Genomic DNA, 9,119 nt, shown 5'->3' with positions numbered 1-9,119 from the left:
ATAAAGGTATACTTCATATCAATGGACTTTGTTCCCAGAATCATCCTATAAAGTTAACTTTTGACTCGAACAAAGCTCCTGTATTGTGTTGTTATGTACGTTCTTGCAGTGGAAGGAAAAAAAGAATTAAGAACAATACATGGTTTGAAGACTCACATCTTCCTTGCCTCAATGCCGTTCGTTTTATCTGTCTGTTGTATCAAGAATTGACATCGATTGAATTTAACTTGTGTTAGAAATCAGCTATAATACGAACGCAGACTGGAATAGCTAACGTCTTTTTACGAAAAGGAAAAAACAGCGTTATGCGCATTCTTCCTGGAACAATTGCTGTTCGGACGTTTATGCAGGGAAAGCAACACGGATGGCAGCATTATATTTTCAGACTGCTGGACACGATGTAAAAAATAGGTGTTAAGATATGCTGGGTATGAACACTTCACCGTGAAAAACAGTTATAATTTATAGACCCCGAAACTGGATGCCATACCCAAACTGTGGAACGATTGCGAGGCAGTGCTAAATGAAGAAATAAAAGTCAACGGGGCACTGCTCGTCACCATTTAGAGTCATATTTGATAGAATTTATGTGGTGTCGATTGCATTCAAAAACTGAAAATTTGTCAGCAATATTGAATGATATTTGTAATTTTATGCCATTTGTTGAGATCGAATTTCGTTTTGTTATCTCTTATTTGCGTGTAGAGTATTCTAGATTAAAATATTAAAAAGAAAAATTTACTTTCTTTAAGAAATTTGTAGAGACATTGGGATTCCTTTTTTGGAAGCAGGCAATATGAAAAACTAGCAACGCCTTCGCCGAGAATCGAACCGCGGACTTCTGGAATACACGCCCAGCGTGCAGACCACCACACCATGAAGGCATGCCAAGAAGACTGGAGAAATACCTTTGGTGGTAAAAAAAGAAGCTACGTATTTTACTGGCGCCTCTCTTACGGAATATTACCAAAGTTTGTATTCAAAGGGAAGTTTCAAAGAATAGCTTTTCTTTATTTACTTGCCCCAATGAAAAATAAACATGAAACAAAATTACGGGCGGGTAACGTTTTTTGTCAACTCTCGTATCGAAGAATTCTGCAAGGTCAATAGACAAATAATTTCATTATTTTCCCAGCTTACTTACGAAAGTGGGCGAAAATGTCCCAAAGAGAATAACTGTTTTTGAAGAGATTAGGAGTCACTGACGTGGCACAATAATAGTAGTTTGGGAATTCTGTTCAAAAGCTAATCGGTTTAGATAAGAAGAATTAAGCCTATTTCATGCATTTAGTTTTATAATAAGTTTCGCTGTATTTTTGCCACCGGATGGTGTTGATGCTTATGTATTCGGCAACACTCATCCAATTTTCTCAAACGAACATGTGCTTAAAAGATGACATCCCTCTTCCATAGTTTGTGAAGATAGTTTCCTAATTCGTTGTTCGTGTAAAAAGTTATATTGATTCGAAAATTAGTGAAATATCTGAAGAAATACACTATGTGATGCTTTTTTAATATAAAAAAAGTAAAAACACTGCACAACATGCACAAAAATTTGTGAATTGTGCCGTTAGAATACTGTGAGGGAACGAAGGACCCAGAAGTTGTTCGCTCAATTCTGTTCTGGAAATTTTGATGTTAGAGATGCTCCTCGCTCTGGTCGGCCGTGGAGCGAGACATGCACGGAAGCTGTCGGGAAATTGCGGAGGCACTAAATATCAAACGCATGACAGTCTGGAATCATTTGAAAAGAGCAGGCCGCAATAAGTAGCTCGATGTTTGGGTGCCACATGAATTGATGCCCTGTACTGTGCACAACTCCTCGACTGTTTGACCGAAGCAGTCGAGAAAGAGCCAATAGAGTTGGCCAGTAGAAAGGGAGTTGTGTTCCAAAAAATTGGCCGACAGAAGTGCTGCTGAAAATCACTTGGCCAAGTTTTTCGACGATAAACCACAGAAGTTCTACACCGATGAAATTTTGAAGCTACCCCAAAAATGGCAAAAGGTCATAGATAATAATTGTCAATGGTATGTACTTGATTAAAACTGATTTTCAATAAAGATAATTTTTGTTCAAAAATGCACCAAAAAACCTCGAAACTCTCTACACATGTTCTTTACTTGCTTAAATATCTGCTCAGGAACTTAAAGAAATGAGCTACTATATGATGCTTTCGACAGTCTACTGTTCCAAGATATATTTAATAGAAACAAATTAAGCAACCAAGCATTCTGGTTGAATTTGCAATCAGGCCTTAATTAAAAAATAACAAATAGTTGCGAAATATATTAAATCAGAGTCCTATAGACCTTACTAGGCAGGCAAGCGTGTTACCCCTCTAGTCTGAATTAATAATGCAAAATCCAAAGAAAGACCTTTTTATTAACTCTGTAGATTTAACAGAAGGCTACAGTTCTGTGTGCAATTAACTCGTTGTGCTCTTCCCAACGCTGACGTCACTTACTTACAGAAGTGGAAGAAAATGCCACAAAAAGCAGGGCCGTTCCTAGCGGGGGTGCAGCGCGTAAACGTACGCGGGCAGCATAAATCAGAGGAGGCCAGACTCTCGCTATACTACGCCTAAATATTTTAAAATGCGAGGATTTAAAATCAGATAAGCTGGAATTTAAATTGGAAGTAAGGTAATTAGGGTCTAAATAAAATGGTTTGTTTCAGCTGCCTGAAATACTTTAACGGCTTGTTTTAAAACGTCGGCTAACGAAATGACAAAAGGCTGAAATGATCATTGGCCGGGCTGGGTGATCAAATGCAAACTGTAATACTAAAGCATTCAGAACCGTCGAATTAAATACTCAAACAACTAGTTTGCATTCTGGTGAGGAGAAGGTGAACGGAAAGACTACGAAAAGGAGCAGTTGTAGCAAAGGTTTAGATCATGTATTTGATAAATTAACATGAAATAGCTTAATATCCATTCAAGATTATTCGGTTAAAATAAAAAAAAAAGGTACGGAGCCCTCCTCTTTAATTAAAATTCTTGTCAAGTTGTAGAGACATTAGATTAGGTATTTTAGAAGCAAGCAAGATGAAAAATGAGCAATCGTCTTCGCCCGAAATCGAACCACGGAGCTCTGAAATACCGGCTCAGACTGAGTTAGAAGACACATTTTGCATGTGTCTTCTAACTCAGTCTGAATTATTTTGTGGTGCCGTGGTCAATACCACGACACCACAAAGGCACGCCAAGAAGGTTGGAGAAATGCATTATAAAATGAGCGGAAGTTTATTGTAATAAAGTTACTGCTTTGTATATCTCAAAGAAAATGCATTAAATAATGCTGCTTATAAACAAACATGCATAATCATTATCATTTATTCATACTTACTCCTTTTTTGTAATATTTAAACACGTATGTATTTTCACAGATTTTGGATCGTCATCTCGTGGTTAATCGTGAGCTTCGTTCGTCTGACCTTGAAAGAATGAACGAGATACAGATGGTCGACGGTGGTTTTAAGGTTATCCATCTCGAAGATCCGGGTGGTAAGTTTCCCAAAATTATTTTTGCACAACATCGCTGAAATAAGTTTCAATAGCATAGTTTGCAATTTTCGATTGGAATAACCAGGATGGATGTAAATAAATTTAGCACAAATTATGAAATAGTTAATTATGGAATTGTTTAATGAATAATTACGGTATTTTTTTACATGTGACAGAAATTCGGCCGTCATTGTGCTTGTGTGAAAGCAGTGCCTTCTGCAATCGATTTGTATTTATTTTACTGTATTATTTTACTGATAATTAATATGCAATAATGCATTTCTGAGTGATAAAGCATAATAATTTCAGAGTTAGCTTTGATAACTTACTTAAGCTTTCAATTATGTGTTTCACAAGCAAAGTTATTCAGTAGGCTATGCGACCTTGGAGAAGGTAATATGCACACTGCGGGGGGGGGAGACAGTTCTGGCATATTGTGAAGTTTTATGAACCAATTTGCGAAGATCTATTTAAAATTGATTCCATAAGTAAAAGTTCATTTTGAAATAAAATCAGAGATGTTTTATTATTTTATTAGTAAAATTCTGCAGATTAACTTTCAGCTTTGTTTTGAAAAGCACTCTGAAAGTTTCTTTTGGACTTCTTTCCATTTATTTGCAAATGCGTGACAGAATTATTTTTTGAAAAAGCTGATGTCTTTTGCTTATACGAATGACTGATGCAACTGTAACCGCGTCGCTGTAAAGAGCACATGTTTCCTAGTAGCTCTTTTAAAGTATCCTGTTTTTTCTTTAATTGGGTCATTGTCTGCTAGAAGATCAGACGTTGCTTTTGTGTTATTTAACAATTCCTTCATCTTATCTTCAGTTAAAAGCTCTACTTCGTAATGAGCGCTTTTATTATCAAGGGGTTTTATAAGCACCCAATTCTTCTTTTGTAATTTTCTGATTCATTGTTTGACTTCTCTGTCTTCCATATGTAAAATTCTTCAGCATCCTTTGCTTTTGAGATTTGTAAGATTTTTTGGACTTCAATTTAAGTCGATGGAAATTGTTTAAAGTAGCAGATAAATTCTTTGCGGTGTTGATGGATGAATGTCGAACCACGTATGAATGAAATTCTAGCAGTGGACAAATTAAATGGAATCCTTTAAGGTACTGCTATGCGCGAAATCACGCTTTACAAGTCTGCGCTCAGCACGTACCTGCCGTATTAAAAATGATAGACTACGAAACATCACTTGAAGAATCATATGAGGTATGTGGAATGTAGATTGGGTGTTTAGTTGTGATAGGTAAACAGTCTATACAGATGACCGGAAATAATAAAAGTTTAGATGGGTTAATATAAAGTATTTTACTCATGGACCATGGATTAGTCATAAACAGTACTTGTGTAAAAACAGATTAAAGTATATGAATTCGCTGTTTAAGAAAGGGATTCCTCTCTCAAAGTATGCAGTCTGTATGATAGCTGGAATAGCGAGGTGTTGCGTCTCCAGGGAAACAAAATCTGTTATTCTGTAATTTTTACTGAAAACGCTTGTTTAAACTTTGTTACCTAGATAACCTATTTTTAACTCTTTCTGTATGAAAACGAAACCAAATACAGACAAAGAAATAAAATTGCATTCCTTCCTTTGGTGCAGTTATGTGCAACTTTAACAAAGTATAAAAATGTGTGGTATAATATGTTAAAGAAATGTATACTCTTTGTATTATTTACAAAAAATTCAGCAAGATGAAAATTAAATATAGGGAAATTATATTTTAATGTGAAATTATACACTGCATTTCTTCTGAGAGTGTTTTTTCCCTCTGGTACATACCATGTTATGGCTAAATCCATGCAGTCCGGATGTTTGTTTGTTATCCTGTATCTGAACATTGATTTTAACAAGTTCGTTGTTGAAAATCCTCCTTTACATTTATAAGTAGATCGAAAGCAGGAATTTATCTTTTTAAAAGTTTAACAGTTCATGATTTTTCTGATCTAGGACAATTCAAATGGCTTTTTGTGATATTCTTGATCTTATTTAGGATGAAAATCAGTTATTTCCAATTCTAGATCTGTAGAATTGTTATTTAACTTATTTGCAATCTTTTACCATTTTTCTTAAATACTAGTATTATGTAATGGGTTTGAAGTGAATGAAGTAGTTGGCCTAATTTTTAAGTACACTCAAAACATCTAATTTAGAAACTAATTTAAGCTCAATGAAATTTTCCAAATGTTTGTTTCAGTTTTCTTATATTTCACGCTTTAGTTCTCCAGATTTTCAAAGTGGTAAAACGTACATTACATTATGTTAAAAATGTATATCCCTTATATTTGTGTAATATTTTCACAAAATTAATTTTGATTTAAAATACCCTTGAATTCAAAGACTTTAGTTCTCTCCCCCCTCAAGTTTAAGATTTTGGTTATTATGTCTGTAAGAATGACTAATGACCAATTATCTGCAATAATTTCTTCATAAGTTTTGTTTCTGTATTTTTAAAATTCTTCTATGAAACTTTTGTAACAGAAGGTGGGATGGAACCCAGGCAGCCAGACAGAATGTCCCTTCCCTGAGTGAAAATTTCTATCATTTCACTGAAAGTGACATTATAATATTTCAGAATAAACCCTCGTAACACTAATAAATGTATGTAGATTTTTTTTTAATGTTTATATAATGCGTGTTTGGTTCTTACAATATTTTGAGCTATTATATTACTAATTCTGTATGTGAATTAAGACAGTTTAATATAGAACACCTGCTTCAAGGCTAAAAGTAAAGTATTGGAATTATGTTTTACCTTTCGTGTGTTTTCAGACGTAGGTACTATTCTACAATTATTCTACAATTTACGGAATTTCTCGGTATTGGACATCTCACATAGCTGACAAAATTTCATTCCTATGTTTAGGTTTTATAGTACAATAAGTTGAGCATCCCTACATTAGTATATGACTTTCATTCGTTCGAAAGAAAAAAAGAGTATCTTAGTTTTCTTGAATTTTTGGTCAAAATTTTAGTATGTAGGTAATTGCAATAGCTCTTCCACGAAATTGCATTTAAATTTTTTGCGACTCTTCAAAATGTTGTTTGATTCAATGGTATTTGATGTGTTTTGGCTTGCTGTATTAAAGCTGGGCTCGAACCCGGGCAGCTAGACAATATGTTCTTTCCCTGTGTGAAATATTGCTATAATTTCATTAAAGTGGCGTGGTAATATTTCAGCATAATTCCTTGTACATTGGACTAAGTGTTCCTCTCTCATAGATGAGGTTACCTAAGTACAGAACTTAAAATTAGAAACGGTTCGTACGTTAAAATTCTGATGAAATATTTCTTTTATGGTTTATGACATTTGTTTCCAATATGTTCTTCGAAATCTGTTTTTAGAATGTTGTTTTTGAGCCCTTTCTAAAAAAAAAAAATCTATAAAAGTGTATATGTATAGCTCTTTTAATGTTAATATATTGCGAGTTTGATTCTTACTCTTTTTTCATCTGTTATGTCACTAATTCTGTGTGGGAATTAAGATATTTTAATATATAACACCTGCTTCAAAGCTAACAGTAAAGCTTATTTTGTTTATTTGTCATTTAAAATTACCTGCTTATTATCTTTTGGTGCCATCCTTCTACCAGCGCTGAAATTATTTACTCTTCTCGAAGATCATTATCCGTAATAACTGTCTAAATTCTTTTCCCTTCGTTGTTCATGTTGTACCCATACATTAAAAACCCCTTTTGCTTACTGTACTTCTGTCATATTAGGGAAATCATTTGCTTTTCTATCGACTGCAGTCATGATTTTAGTTACAGTGTAGCACATTGCTGGAATTTAAAACAAAGAAGGTACTTTTGAAGTACAGTAAGACCCCGCTTAACGCTGTTTCGTTTAGAGCTGTTTCGGTTTAGCGCTCTTTTATTTCAACCCGGGGATTCTCCGAAATTGTGCGCAGCGCTAGGTTTCCAAATAACATATCCGAAACAGTGTAGTTGTGTTTCTTGCTTTGTGGGCGCATTTTTATCATTTGAAATATTTGTTGACATTATTGTAAGTTTAAATTTGTATAATACTATAACGATTAATACAGTGACAAATATTATGATCTTTAGTTTTTATCATGGGTGATAATAAAAAACAAGAAAAGAAAGCAACCAGAAAAAGCATTTCACTGGAAACTCAAATGCAAGTGATTAGAAGATTAGATTCTGGTGAACGTCAATCTCAAATTAGTGCTGCATTGATTTTGGCAACTTCAACAATAAGGACAATCCTTAAGAATAAAGAAAAAATACTGTCATCGGCAACTGCAACTACGTCAAGCTCTGCAACTAGAATCACCCGTTCTAGAAATAACATTATAGAGGAAATGGAAAAACGACTGTCTATATGGATTGACGACGAAATTGAACGCAATATGCCATTAAGCCAATCTATCATAATGCCTTCTTGACAAAAAGGCAGAAAATTGGAAACCCAGAATAGACTGAATGATCTGACTGAGAATTGTATTTGTTTTTAAAAGTATATGCGTTTATATTGTTTTTATTTTTGTAAGAAATAAATGTTTGATTTTATTTTTATTAAACAAACATAATTGAATTTAATGCCTAACCATTTTTTATCCGTCTTCCCCTAACCCCATTATTTACATGTTAAGATAGCCTCTCTTAGCGCTGTTTCGCATTACGCTCTACTTCGATGGAACGTATCCCCCACGTTAAGCGGGGTCTTACTGTATTATATATTAAGAAACAATATTAGATATTTCTCTTTGTGTATAATTATTCTTTAATATCAAAGTAGTTAAAATCTAATGATTCCTTTTTTTCCCCCCTTGGCCTCTTCTAGTGTAATTTGTCATCATTTTTGTGCCCTCTTGGATTGCAGAACATGATATCGTGAAAGAAAAAGAATGAAGATGAAAAGAACAGAGAAATAGTGCAGAGGAAAAATACATCTGTGGCTGGTAATTCTTGTTTTATATCAACTTTATTTCCACTAGAAATGCTTGAATGTTATAATTTGTGCATCCCTTTTCACATGTTGCTTTATATTGGAGTTTTACTAGTTGTTTATTTTACATGAACGCTTCACATTATGTTTTAATGTTCAGGGTAGCATTTATGCATTAATTTCTTAGGTTTTGAATTCCGTATTGAAGTGTTTGAATTGGTGCTTTCTTTATATTGTGTTGTAATATTCGAAGTGAGGTCGAACTGTTAATCACACTATAATTATCAGAAGTCTGAGATTTGTTAGGGTTCTGTTGCTTTTTAGTGGTTTCAAAATTACTGCTGTAGTGTAATTTTTTCACAAGTGGCCTACTTTCGCATTACCAGGAGGAGGCCAAACCTTTTCCTCTCTGTGTGGCCTAATATTTTCCCTGTCCAACGGGGTCTTCTCTTCCCAACAGGTCAGTGTAATTGCACTGCCTGTGTATAAACCAATTTTGTTTCACTTTTTTTCTGAATTTAGAGTCTCTCTATCAAGTGCGGTTTCTCTTAAAACCATTCAAAGTTAAATGTTGAAGAAAAAAATGTAAATAAAAATTTAATGAGTACTCGTAAAGAAAATTAGTGGAGCCAAATTGTCTTCTGTTAAGGCTGCTCAAAATGTGCTTTTTCGTAGTTGTTTTAAGCATACATTAT

The sequence above is a fragment of the Stegodyphus dumicola genome, chromosome X2 (genome assembly GCF_044657685.1).
Source record: "Stegodyphus dumicola isolate Sdum_Otavi_A_Nest chromosome X2, ASM4465768v1".
NCBI classification, from domain to species: Eukaryota; Metazoa; Arthropoda; class Arachnida; order Araneae; family Eresidae; genus Stegodyphus; species Stegodyphus dumicola.
This window is presented reverse-complemented; position numbering follows the sequence as displayed.